General features: G+C 35.2%; 1 pseudogene; it reads left to right on the top strand.

Moving 5' to 3' along the window:
* The first annotated feature begins 273 nt into the window (after positions 1 to 273).
* Positions 274 to 12,646, top strand: LOC123203698 (annotated as a pseudogene).
* The last annotated feature ends 1,626 nt before the right edge of the window (positions 12,647 to 14,272 follow it).

Raw genomic sequence — 14,272 nt, 5'->3', positions numbered from 1 at the left:
TAGGATTTACTAGAACTTCATTCTTCTTGGCTTCAATGGATGCATGAAGACTTGAGGATGGCTTGGAACCCAAAAATGACAATGGAGTCGTGTATAAATCATAGAGTTATAACTGGGGTTATTCAATTTCTAGTGTGAGGTAGATCAATCTTTTGGTTAGCTGATTGAGGTAACTTTAGCTTGGTAAAGGGCTTGTAAGATATTTGAAATAATTTGATATTGTGTGGAAACTTTTGTGCAAAAATTGAAGCTATAATCATTACGATCATTACAATGTGAGGGTTTTGCTCAAGGAGTGTGAATGTAGGTAATGCTCCTGGTGAAATCTTTCTGATTGTTAATGGTCATTTTAACTATAGGTCTCAGTTGGCTTATCAAGCCAGTGAACTAAAAGTAAATAGCAATTTGACTCCATCTCCAGTAAGGGAGAATGTTGATGATAAGTAGTTGAGAGAACCGTTCTCCTCTCCAAGGGGCAGTGCAGTTCCATATGGGGCTTATCCAGATGACATCAATGACGAGATTCCTCACTTGTCAAGGGCTTTATTGCACAAGTGTAGACCAATCAAGTCTAAGCAGGTTGTTCTTGCTAGGTGTGTCCTAACTTTTTGTTGTCCTGGAATGAATTATTTGTTATGTGTTGGTAATTTATGGCATGATAAGTTACTAGGTCGTTGTTGTTTTCTGTGTTTGAATGCATGTACTTTTACTTAGGTTTCAGTTGTTGGAATGGAGATGGTAAAAAGATACAATTAGACTGTAGAGTACTAGAATGCTTATCTGTCCATTCTATATCATAATTAAATTTTGTCTAAGCAGGTTTAAAAGAGTTTATCGCTTAAATATAAGAAGTTCAATTCGGATTGTCTCTTATGGCTTATTCAAATCTAATAGATTCCTCGGATGTTATGGTTTGCCAGAGATAAACTTCCTTAATCTTTACAATCAGCCTGCTGACACTCTTCCACACTGCATGTCACTACTACAATATTCCCTCTGGTCTCAATTACTCTCTTAGCCAAACACAATCACACAAATCCAACACATAAGAGCAATTGGAAATGTTAATTCATATATTATATCCAAATGATTCCAAACTCAGAACAATGGAGTTTCACCTACAATTCATCTAAATTTCACTAAAATACTAACGTTAGTACAGATCCCATTGGAACAGTCTTACACACCCAGATTCTGTGGTTTCATGGAATTCTTGAGGCCAGCACTTTCCTTCAATCCCTTAACTTTTGCAAATCCTCAGTTACCTTTGACTCTCATTTTTCTCCACCTTTATTCTCTATAACGGCCTATTCTCCTAATGGATTGTCGTATTCCTTATCCATGTTTTATGTTCTGGCTCTTGTGAATTGCATCTGTTCTCCCTCTCTGTTGCCACTTGCCCTTGAGATACTTCCTTCTTTTTGTTTCTTTTTCTTGCGGAAGATATAGACATGGTTTCTAACAAAATCAAACATTAGTGGTCTCATCATAGCAATTCAGGCCAATTTAAAGAGCAGTCTATCTTCTACGAACTGATACATAGTTTCTTGCTTAGTTTATTGGTCAAAGCCTTCTGATTGCTATCATGAGAACTTGGGTTTAAGTTTAAAAAGCTACCACTTTATGTACAATAGTTGAATAATCATTTAAACTAGTTTAACTCACCAGTAGCTTGTCGACTTAAATTTCACGCACATAGTATTCTGACATTATTATTTTCTAGTAATTCTATGTTTTTCGTGGATTTCATTGTGGTTTCTTCAGTTTTTCTCTACTCTTGATTTGTTTTGATTTATAAGCATTTATCTCTGAATTTATATATTGATGCTTCATATAATTCATGGTCACTGTTATTTAATGGCCAAATTGGTTACTTCTGTCTTACAAGTTTCCAAAGTGAGTTCTCTTTTGGGAAAAGTTGGTACAATTGGGTTTGGAAAGGTTGTGGACGTTTTGGACATACTTGCTAGTAGCATGACCAATTTGAACATCAACAGTGGATTTACATCTGGGGTGATATCAAAGGGAAATAAAATTTCAATCTCGGCTTTTAAAGTTGCAAACACAATTGTCAGGGGTGCCAATTCAATGCAGTCCCTTTCAAAGGAAAACATTAGACATTTAAAAGAAGTGGTTCTTCCATTGGAAGGGGTTCAAAATTTAATATCCAGTGATATGGATGAGCTCTTAAGGATTCTTGCTGCTGATAAGAGGTGATAATGCCCCAAAAAGCTAAGTCCGTTTGAAAATTTCTTTTGTTAATGTTAGTCTGTAAAATTGCAGAAGTTTATTCTGTAGAAAATAGAAGTTACGGAGAACAAAAATAGGCTGCCAAGTATATTTTATTAAAATGATTACACTACTTAAATAGATCAACTAAAAATAGAAAAGAACTAAAAATATGCAGAACATTAAGTCACTGATCCTCCTAACTTGTTGCTGCTGTTAACAAACACCAGAAAAATAGACCAAATTAATAGAAACAAATATGTGCAGCCTTGACTTAGTCCAAATCAAAATCTACCACTTCAACAACTATCAATAGCTACTGAGGCACAACACAAACACTCATCCTTGCCTTAGTAGCTGCATACTCCAAGTTTCTTTCTCAGAGACTCAAATTTGCTTTCTGGAAGTGCCTTCGTAAAAATATCAGCAAGCTGATTTTCTGTCTTGCAGTACAACAAACATACTTCTCCATTTTTTTGCACTTCTTTTAAAAAATACAACTTAATGTTAAAATGTTTAGTCTTCCCATGGAATACTGGATTATTGGAGATTGTGATGGTTGTCTGATTGTCAATAAACACCTTTGTGCTCTTTTTTTACTCCATACGTAAGTTAGCTAAAATCTTCCTAAGCCATAAGGCTTGATTTACAGCAACTGTAGCAGTAATGAACTCTGCCTCAACTGTTGATTGAGCAATAATTTCTTGCTTCTTGGAACACCAAGAGAACACACCTAAGCCAAAACTGAAACAGCACCCTGAGGTACTCTTCATGTCATCAATGAACCCTCCCCAATCACTATCAGAATAGCCATGAAAATGAAAATTTTGATCATAACAAAACTTAACTCCATAATCTAGAGTCCCTTTGACATATCTTAATACACGCTTGGCTGCTTTGAGATGCACTTCACTTGCATAATGCGTAAATCTTGACAAGACACTCACAGTATACAAAATGTCAGGTCTTGTTGTTGTGAGATACATTAGGCACCCAATTAGGCTTCTATAAATAAGCTCTTCTACCTTCTCTGCACCATCTTCTTTGTTGAGTTTTTCTTTCTGATTCATAGGAATGCTCATTGGTTTGCAATCCTCTATCTGAAACTTCTTTAAAATCTCCTTAGCATATTTCTTTTGACAGATGAATACATCTTGCTAATTTTGTTTAATCTCCATGCTAAGAAAATATGCCATTTCTCTTAGGTCTATCATTTCAAAGACCTTCATCATCTCTTTCTTGAACTGTTCAACGAGCACAACATCACTACCTGTTACCAAAAGATCATCCACATATAGAGAAACAATCATTATATCAGTTTTATGAAATTTAACATAGAGAGTAGATTCACTTAGACTTTTTACAAAGCCTAAGTTCAGTAAGTGCTTATTAATTCTACTGTACCAAACCCTTGGAGCTTGCGTTAAACCATATAAAGCTTTCTTGAGTAAAAAAACTTTGTTTTCTTGCCCTTTCACTATATAACCTTCAGGCTGCTCAACATAAATCTCCTCTTGTAGATAACCATTGAGAAAAACAGATTTGATGTCAAGTTGAAACACTTCCTATCCATTTTGAGTAGGTAATGCTAGTAGTATTCTAATGGTGTCTAATCTAGCAACTGGAGCAAATGTTTTTGAGAAATCAACACCAAACACTTAAGCAAAACCCTTCACCACAAGTCTGGCTTTGTGTTTATTGATGGAGCCATCAACATTCAGTTTTGTTCTGAACACCCATTTGACACCAATGATCTTCCTATTCTCAGGCCTCTTAACCAACTCCCAAGTTTGGTTCTTCTCAATCATATTTAGCTCCTCCTTCATTGCATCTCTAACAGGTGGCTCATCAACCTCCTCTCCATGATTCAGTAGGATGTTGATATTTTGATTTCCTTTTTTAATTTCCCAGTGCCACTGTTGATGCTCCACAAAATGAACATCTCTACTTATCAAAATCTTCCTTGTTTTTGGTTGAAAGATTCTGTAAGCTTTAGAGAAATCACTGTAACCAATAAAAATGCTTGGCTCTACCCTTCTATCAAGCTTGTCCCTTTTCACCTGAGGAATATGTGCAAAACAAATACAACCAAAAATTTTAAGATTTAGTAGAGATGGTTTAAATCCATATCATGCCTCAAATGGTGTCTTCCCTTTTACAACCTTAGTGGGAAGTCTATTCAATAGAAACACAGTAGTATTCGTAGCTTCTACCTAAAAAGTTTTAGGCAACCCTTTTTCATGTAGCATACATCTTGCCATCTCCATTATGGTTCTGTTCTTCCTTTCACTCACTCCTTTTTATTGTGGAGTGTAAGGGGTAGTAAGTTAGTGCTCAATGCCAGCCTCTTCACAAAACATATTGAATTGTTTCGATGTGTATTCTTTGCCATTCTCTGATCTCAAGACTTGAATTTTATAACCACTTTGGTTCTCAATCCATGCCTTGAACCTCTAAAACACACCAGCAACCTCTGACTTGAACCTGAGGAAATAAATCTAGCACATTCTGGTGAAATCGTCTATAAAAATAATGTAATATTTACTCCCTTTGAGTGAAGGAGTCCTTTAAGGTCTAGCTAGATCTGTGTGGATCAGTTATAGCTTTTTAATTACTCTCCAGGCTGACTGTTTGAAGGAAATTCTAGCTTGCTTGCCATATTAACAAGTCGTGCAACTTGGTAGTTCAATCTTCATGTGAGGTAAACCTCGAATTAGCGCTTTCCTTTGCATATATAGCACTGCAGCATGATGAAAATGGCCTAGCCTCTTGTGCCAGGTTTCTGCACTACTTACTGAAATAGGATAGGCTACTTGTTCATCCTTCATTGGGTCAAGAGAAAAACACTTGCCTTTCATTTTGATTCTAAACATCACTTGGTCACTTGAATCTTTGATCAGACAATGCCTATCTTCAAAAATTACTTTGAAACCTTTCTCAAGCAACTGTCCAACACTTAGCAAATTTTGATCAATATTAGGAACAAATAAAACATAAAAAATCATCTTTGTACCTGTGCAAGTTTCAATGGCTACTGTTCCCTTTCCTTTGACTGTAATTTGCTCACCATTGCCAATTTTAACTCTTGACACTTCAAATCTATCAAGCTCCTTAAAAAGTTGCTGATCATAGGTCATGTGGCTGGTATACCCACTATCAATGAGCCAATTTTCACTTGAGCTACAACTAGCAAAACATGTGGCTACAAATAATTGCTCCTCCTCCTCCTCTTGTTGGTCTGCAACTTGAGCTTCATTTTGCTGATGAGAGTTGCTCTTGCAGATTTTCTCATGATGTCCCATTTTGTTGCATTTACTACACTTCACATCTGGCCTTCTCCAACATTTGAAAGGAGGATGCCCTTTCTTGCCACAGTGATGACAAGGAGGGTAATTTTTCTTCTTGTTGCCACTGCTATTGTTGTTGTCATTAGCAGCAACCTCATTTGCATCAGCATTCTTCTTTTTTCCTTTGTTTTGGAGCTTAGCTTGTAGGGCACTTTCAATTTCGCCTTCTTGCCTCATGAGTCTTCTTTGTTCTTGTGTCTGCAATGCATTCAATAATTCTGCCAAAGTAATACTTGACAAATCTTTAGAGTTTTCCAATGAGGAAATTGTTGCCTCAAATTTTTCAGGCATTGTAACAAAGATTTTTTGTACAATCCTACTGTCAAGCATATCAAAATTCAACAATCTTACCCGATTAACAATGCTAAGGAGCTTGTCAGCATACTCCTTGATTGTTTCTAACTCTTTCATCCTCTGCATCTCAAATTCCCTAATCAAATTCATCACTCGCATCCCTTTGACTTTCTCATTACCTTCATACTCTTTCTTGAGGAAGTCCCAAATTTCTTTGGCTGTTTTTAGGGTCATAATCCTGGTAAAGATTGTTGATGAGACAGCAGAAAACAAGCATGATTTTGCCTTTGACTTCCTTTCCCTTCTTTCTTTGTGAAGCTTGATTTGAGCAAGTGTTAGATTGTTTGGCAATGGAGGAATCTCGTAATCCTCTTCAACAGCCTCCCAAAGATCACTTGCATCCAAGTAGGCCTCTATTCTAACTGCCCAAACCTAATAATTTTCCCCATCAAATGCAGGTGGTGCAACTGCTGTAAATGGTGAGTCTGAATTCATTGTGTGATAGACTTGATGGAAGGTTGGTTAGGTCTTTTAATGGGAAGCACTTGGAAATACTCACAAGTCCCATAAGAAGAAGGCTCTGATACCAATTTGTTGGTCTGTAAAATTGCAGAAGTTTATTTTGCAGAAAATAAAAGTTACAGAGAACAAAAATAGGCTACTAAGTATATTTTATTAAAATGATTATACTGCTTAAATAGATCAACTAAAAACAAAAAAGAACTAAAAATATGCAGCACATTAAGCCACTGATCCTCCTAACTTGTTGTTGTTGTTAACAAACACCAGAAAAATAGACCAAATTAACAAAAACAAATATATGCAGCCTTGACTTAGTCCAAATCAAAATATGCCACTTCAACAACTGTCAACAGCTACTGAGGCACAGCACAAACAGTTAATGAACTTATGTGCTCATTATTTATACTACCAATATTAGAAAAGTAAAAATATAAATAATTTTTTTCTACTGTTCTGACAGAGAAGAGTTGAAAGTTTTTTCTGGAGAGGTGATACGGCTTGGAAATTGTTGCAAAGATCCTCAGTTGCACAACTTGGACCGATACTTTGCAAAGTATTAATAACATCTTGTCTACTTTAGTTTGTTATTATTGTTTACAACATTTCATGTCAGGATCTCGGTTTTTTTTTTTTTTTCTGATTCATAGGTTGGGTTATGAACTTACACCACAAAACCAACTGAAGGAAGAAGCAGAGGCAATAATGCAACAATTTCTTAACATGGTTCAATACACAGCTGTGAGTGTTTTACTTTATTGTTTAATAGATAAAGTTACACAACTAAGTTGCAGTCTACATTACATTATGTGGCTATAGTATTTCTCTGTGGAGAATTGAAAATTGTGATATTACCCCATAGGCTGTGGATTTACTTAACCATACCAGGTAGATAATGTTTTGTATTCATCTTTTCTTTTCTCAATTTCTATTTTCTTTTTCTTGTAAGAATCCGTGGCTTTTTTAAAATTCCTTGAATTTATTTGATTTGATAACTGATTTGAAGCTTCTGTGTAAACAATTTGTGATTTGGAGTCTTGTCATCTTTGTTCCATGACATGTGAATCACAACATCATTGTCTAGTTGCATGTTATTTAACTAGTATCCAAATTTCTATTAGAAGCTAAAGGGTGTTATATGTGAAACCATAATAGTGGTTGTCCCATATTACATTTTCTGAGTAGTTCCTAATTGTGCATAGTAGAAACTAAAAGGGTGTTTGTACATGAAACTATAATAGTTATTTTTCTTGTATTAATTTTCCTAAGTAGTTTCTGGTTAGGTCTTTTGGCACGTCTTTCCTATAGCTAACTGGCGGTGCACTGTTCTTCTTGATGAAATTGTGACCTAAAATTTTCAAGAGGTTTCAATGATTGGGAGGCCAGAGAATGTAGTGATCTCCGGGTGATTTTATAAGTTGCTTCCCGAGACGAGTTTAGGGATGATAAAAGGTGTTGCATAAAGTCTTAAGAAACGTTTTCTGTCAAATCTTTCTTCTCGTAGTTGAGTGAAGATACAACTATTCCTCTATTTGAGCCTTCTAGATTGATTGAGAATGCGAAAGTTCCTTGTAAAGTGAAAAGTCTGGCTTCAACCATTGCTAAAAGGAAGGTTAACACTAAGTATTATTAAAAGAATGGACCAATGTTTAGTGTAGATTCTCAGTGGTGGCCATTGTGCAGAAATAGGTGGAAATTATAGACTTGCTCTTGTCGCATTGCCCAATTATTTTGCATCTTTGGTTCAACTTTTTTTCAGCTCTGGTCACTTTGCGCTGTTTCTCCAATCCATCTCTGTTTTTCCAGATGAAAGTCATTCTGGTATTAGGTCTAGAAAGTAGGGAGGGAAAAAATCAAAGCTTGGACCTGGGAATTGGACATTAATTCAAATAAAGGTAAAAGGAAAACCAGAAAGAAATCTACTCTCAATCTGGCAAAGATACAGGAACTGAAAACTTATCCTCCTTCACCTAATCAAGCAACACTGACACCTCACCTCTGCCTCTCACCAGCTGGTCAATATTGATGAAGGATTCTTGTATGCCATATTTTTAGTTGTGGTACTACCTTTCCTCTTTCATGCCACAGTGAAATTTCCAATCTGAAGAATACTGTAGATTTACTGGTGTAAGTTCTACAATGGTTTTTCCTTTCAAGGACATTTTCTTTGATCTGCACCAAAGGCAAATACTTGAAATGCCGCCCTTTAACATCGAAGGGTATAAACTTCAGTGTGAACTCTAGGTTTTTCTAGATTTGGGATCTGGTGGATGGCCATTTTCTGGGTATATCTTTACTTATTTTTGCCTCCTTAAGCATATCACTGAATGTTCCTGAGCGACTCAACTTATGTTGCTGGTGATTTGCAAACTATAATGTCAAGCTGTCCCGTATGTTTTGACTTTTTTCAGCATGTTGAACTCAATAAGAGTACTCTAATAATCGATTAAAGTGTGACTTAGGGCTTTTCATGGTGAATAATGACTGAGAGCCCTTTTGAGTGAATTTAAATTTTTTTTAATGTTCTTTGGAGTTGAATGTATTACTGGCCTTTTCATTTTTTCTGAGTTCTCAGAATCAAATGGAGAAAAAAATGTACTTACATGTTATAGCTAGTAGCCTCACCAATGGAGAGCTGATTCTGTTCTCTTGCAGGAATTATATCATGAGTTGCATGCATTGGATAGATTTGAACAAGATTATAGACGGAAGCTTCAGGAAGAGGATAGTTCAAATGCCACTCAAAGAGGTAAATTTTGGCTTGGATCTACATTTACAAATGTTATTTTAGAATAATGTATCAGTCTTCTAGTTTGAAACAGTTGCTTTCAATCTTCTTGCGATGGTAGAGTGTGTAGAAAATTTAAGACCCACATATTTATGTGAAGAACTTTCTTCTTTCGTGCTATAGTCACAGAGGCCTAGTATCTTCTTCAATCTTAAATGTCATGGCCCTTCTCTGTTCTTGTACCCAGCTTGTTGACTCTTCTGCATTAGAAATTTGTGATTTTTTTTTTTTATTAGCATTTACTGGTACTGTGTTATAATCATTTATCTTATCTTTGCACACATCATTTCCTTGCATGATTTAATCCAGCTTTTTGCCTCGAGTCTTAATGTTTGGCCGGGCAGGAGTCAAGGCTATGACACTTCCAAGGTTTGTTATACAGTGATACTCCCTGGTTCCACAGAGATCCCAACTTAAATTCTTATATGGAGGATGAACTTGTGGTTTTTATGAATATTATTATATGAAGTCATTGTGTTTTATCTATATGTTTGTTTTATATGTAGGAGACAGCTTTGCAATCTTGAGAGCCGAGCTAAAGAGTCAAAAGAAGCATGTAAGAAGTTTGCAAGAGAAATCTCTTTGGTCCAGGATTTTGGAAGAGGTAATGAACAATGCTGCTTTGCATACTGTTTTGGTGCTGATAAAAACAAAGAGTCAGTTTAGTGCTTCCCGAATGTTTTTAAATCAGTCTTGTTAATGGTTTTTTTTTTCATCCTTCATTTCTGTCTCTATGGTACTTTTATTCTGGATAATATTTACTGCAGCATCCTAAATGCTTGTGCAGACAGGAACCTTTTTTGTCTCTATAAGTTTATATATATTTCTTTTTTCTCCTTTTGAGAAATATCTAATATCTTGTGTTCATAGGTGATGGAGAAGCTGGTAGACGTTGTCCATTTCATGCATTTAGAGATTCGTGAAGCCTATGGTAGTGCTGGTGAGAATTATATACACCTGAATTGAGTTTCTGTAGCTGTCAGTAGATTTTTTTATTTCTTTTAATTTATTATTTCCCTCTCTGCTGATGCAAAGGTGAAAAACAGAAATTTGTTTTTGAAGAGGACAGAATTTTATGTAGTCATATATCTTGTAGTAACCCTTAAATTTTTCGTACCCTCATAGTTTTAGATTTTTTGCTTGCTGTTCATAGTCTAAAGGGTAATAGTGGATTAAGGCTTAATTGAGTGCTGTGGGGAATCATTTGATTTCTCAGCGGTTTTCTAGAAGCCAGCACTCTCGTTTGCGGTTCTTAAATTATTTGCACCATGTTTTCATGTTCATAAATTGTAAGTAAACAAACTAAGACTTAGAAATTGAATCATTCGAGTTATTAGTTCTTTTCTGTCTCCCTCTGAATTGTGGGTATATTTCCAATCTGATCTCTTCTTAAGCTTCATTAGAATCCTGACCATTCTATAAGACATTAGCCTTCCCTCTGACATCAATTTATCCTTCTTCTCACTGATTTATGTCTTTTTGATGTCTTACTGCCATACTGTCTAGAACTATGTAGGATATACTGTAAAAATTATCATTGGGTTGATTAATTAAGCTGAGCTTTTATGATGTTTTCCTGTGACCCAGCAGATGGTGATAAAGCAGTAAAAGTTTCTCAAAGCAGTCAGAAGAAGTTGGGTTCTGCTGGTCTTGCCCTGCATTGTGCAAACATTATAACTCAAATTGATACTCTTGTGAGTTTGTTATTTCACACAGAATTATAAATTGATTCTCTTGTGAGTTTGCCGTTTCACACACTTTTATAAATTGACTCTCTTATGAGTTTGTTATTTCACATAGATTTATATCTACTTTTACCTTAATTTCTTCTTGTGTTGCAAATTATGGGTTTTACATTCTTGGTGTTCGTAGAGGAGGGCTGTATTTTTTAAACCCTAGTAAATATTAGTAATGGCCAACGAAGCCAGCTTGCTGTTATAACTTAAGGTATGGGGCATGAATGCATGGTAACATAACTGTTTTTATATTTTTTTCAATCAAGAAATCAAGAGGTTTATGTTTGTACTGAAGTTGGAGAATGTAGGTTGGGCAATTTTTTTGAACATTTTTTGAATGCTATCAGGTGTCTCGATCAAGTTCTGAACCACCAAACACAAGGAATGCACTATACCAAGGATTGCCTCCTAATATAAAGTCAACATTGCTTGCCAAAGTATAGTCATTCCAGGTTGAGGAAGAGGTATTTGATTTGTATCTTCAACAGTTGAACTATCAATTGATTTATATCTTTTATGTTTGTAATAGTGACATCCGTATTTGCCCACCTATATTCTGATTTATGAATATTCTTTTCAAATGCCCTTTTTGCAGCTTACTATCCCACAAATTAAGGCCGAAATGGAGAAAACTCTGCAGTGGCTGGTTCCTATCGCCACTAACACAACTAAGTAAGGATTTATTTTGTCCTGCATAGAACTCCATTTTCTCTTTTTGGTTTGTTGTTTTATCTGATCCCTGGTTTCTCTTGCGATTGTGGTGTTTACAATAGATGAGCCTGAGTCTTTTCTGCTTCTACGTTTGTTTACCTATTACTTATCCTTGCTTTTTCTTTCTGCAATTTGTTCTACCAGGGCTCATCATGGATTTGGTTGGGTCGGAGAATGGGCAAACACAGGTGAGTACAATAATAATTGCTTTTGTTTCTTTATTTATTTGTCACATTATTTAGCTAAGGTTTTTCTCATTAACTTTATACAGTTCTGAGATGAATCGGAAAACTGCTGGCCAGACCGACTTACTGAGGATTGAGACTCTACACCATGGGAATAAGGATAAAACTGAAGGATATATTCTCAAACTAGTCATATGGCTTCACTATCTTGTTACACAAGTGAGGGCTAGCAGTGGAACAAGATCTCCTGTGATGTCTCCGATTCGATCCCCGAACCAAAAGACAATTCAATTATCTACCAATAAGTCCCAACTCCCGTCACCCATGTTGACAGTAAAAGATCAAGAGATGCTTCGCGATGTAAGTAAAAGGAAAAAGACACCAGGAATAAGTAGGAGCCAAGAGTTTGACACTGCCAAAACCAGATTAAGCAAGCATCGTAGATTGACTAAAAGTAACAGCCACTCCCCAACAAGTGAAAACAAGAAAGTCCCTCTTCTGATGCGAAGACCTTTGTTGGTACCCATCATTGATTTTGACATTGATTGCATCAAAGGCTTAGATGCCGTCGATCAAGTGGACACAATTCGAAGTTTATTGTAACCGGATGCTGCTGTAAAGAAAATGACACGGGCCTGGGCTCTGCAGCTAAAAGGGGTTCATCTGCTTGATTTTCTCTTGAATCCAGTGGACTGAATCTACGAGTCCTCGTTGAGCAAATGATAACTGACAAGAGTCGATAGTTTTTGCATATGGAAATTTGAGGTGAGAAAGTATTTTTGAAGGGGAATTTAATTGTTTTAAAAGCTTGAAATGAATGGATATCAAATGCTATATTATTTAACTTTCAGTAGTCTCAGTTTTTACATGTACAGAATACTTCTATAATAATCAAAAGCATATTCTCTTTTTGTCACTATCTTTTCAATTTGGCCGTAATTTTGATCTCACATAATCTATAAAGAGTACAAACCAAATTTCCATTATGGACTAGTTCTATGTAGTTTTCGTTCAAGTTTTAACTCATGATTTATTAAGGTTGTCAAATCTTTATTCTTTTTTAAAGTAATTAATTAGAAAATTTGACAAATGTGACAAAAACTCGAATTTATAACTTTTTTTTAGAAATTCTAATGTTTTTCTAATTTTATTAACATTTATTTTAAAGTTGTCAAATCTTAACGGTGCTTAATTATGTTCAAAAGTGATATTCAAGTATGTTTAAAAAAAGAAAAACTTCTAGATTTATTAGGTGGTTTACTTATATTTTGAAAGTGTTTATAGGATAATCAAATTATTGTATAGATTTTGGAAGAAGCTTGAGATGTATTGCTTCAGTAAAATTGTCTCCTGAAAGGATAGTTTGAATGACAAATAAATGGGATGTCAAACATAAAGCATAGGTTCAAGTCCCTCCGATGATATATTAAAATTAAACTTCTAACTTATTTAAAATAGTAATTGTACGGTCAGTCATTGAACTTAGGGTTTGCTAAAGTGAGATATAGATTTGGGTTTCTTTTACGGGAATTTTAAAAAAGACAAAATTAAATGGACTTAAATGGAATAAACCAACTTTTTTGGTGTTAAACAGATATAACCAATTCTTTACACAATGACAAAAATGTCCATATAAAAACAAGTTTTACATTTATTTTCAACTTTGAAATATCGCATTCACACCTTGTATACTAGAAATCTCACCACATGTTCAAAAATTTGGCAATTTCGTACATTTTTTATGAAAAAAATGGCCAAAAAAAAGGCTAGTAAATCCTTCCTTATCTTGTTTAACAACTTGTAGTGTACTGATTTAGGGAGTTTTAGAACTCAATTTTAAATTTTTGTAAAATACCTTGAATCCTTTGCAATTTGGATGAATTTTTTCAATAGATTTTTTATTAAAATAGTTATAGAATTGATTGGTGATGAAATCAAGTTTGAAAATGATAGATTTAGGATGGTTCGATCACCACATGTGATTTGTAGTCACTATGTGGCTCATGCGTGATGGTCGGGGTTGAAAATGAGGGTTTTTATGACATTTTCCAACCACGCATGACCCTCATAGTGGGAGTTTTTGGTTATTTTTAAGTATGCAGGAGGTATTTGATACAAAACCGGAACATGTGACCCTTGTGGTGGGGGTTTTTGGTTTTTTTTTTTTAAGTACACAGGGGGGTTTTGCAATCCACCATGCAAGGGCACATGTGGTGTGGATTTTTGGTTATTTTCCACAATGCATGTTTATCGATATGTGCAACATGTGTGGTGTCGATTTTTTGATATTTTCCAATTTTTGGGATTTTTTGATTTGTTTCCAGTTGGAGTGATTTCTAATATTTTCTATTTCTATTGGGTGGGGGTGGGATTTGGTAGTTGACATTTTTCACTTTAGAGTATTTTATGTGCATTCTTTCAATTTTTTGTCCCGCTTTTTAATGAAACATGTATAATGAAAAT

Source organism: Mangifera indica, chromosome 19, assembly GCF_011075055.1.
Source record: "Mangifera indica cultivar Alphonso chromosome 19, CATAS_Mindica_2.1, whole genome shotgun sequence".
In the NCBI taxonomy this organism is placed as follows: Eukaryota; Viridiplantae; Streptophyta; class Magnoliopsida; order Sapindales; family Anacardiaceae; genus Mangifera; species Mangifera indica.
The sequence above is the reverse complement of the archived record's forward strand: the minus strand, read 5'-3'. Positions and strand labels throughout refer to the sequence as shown.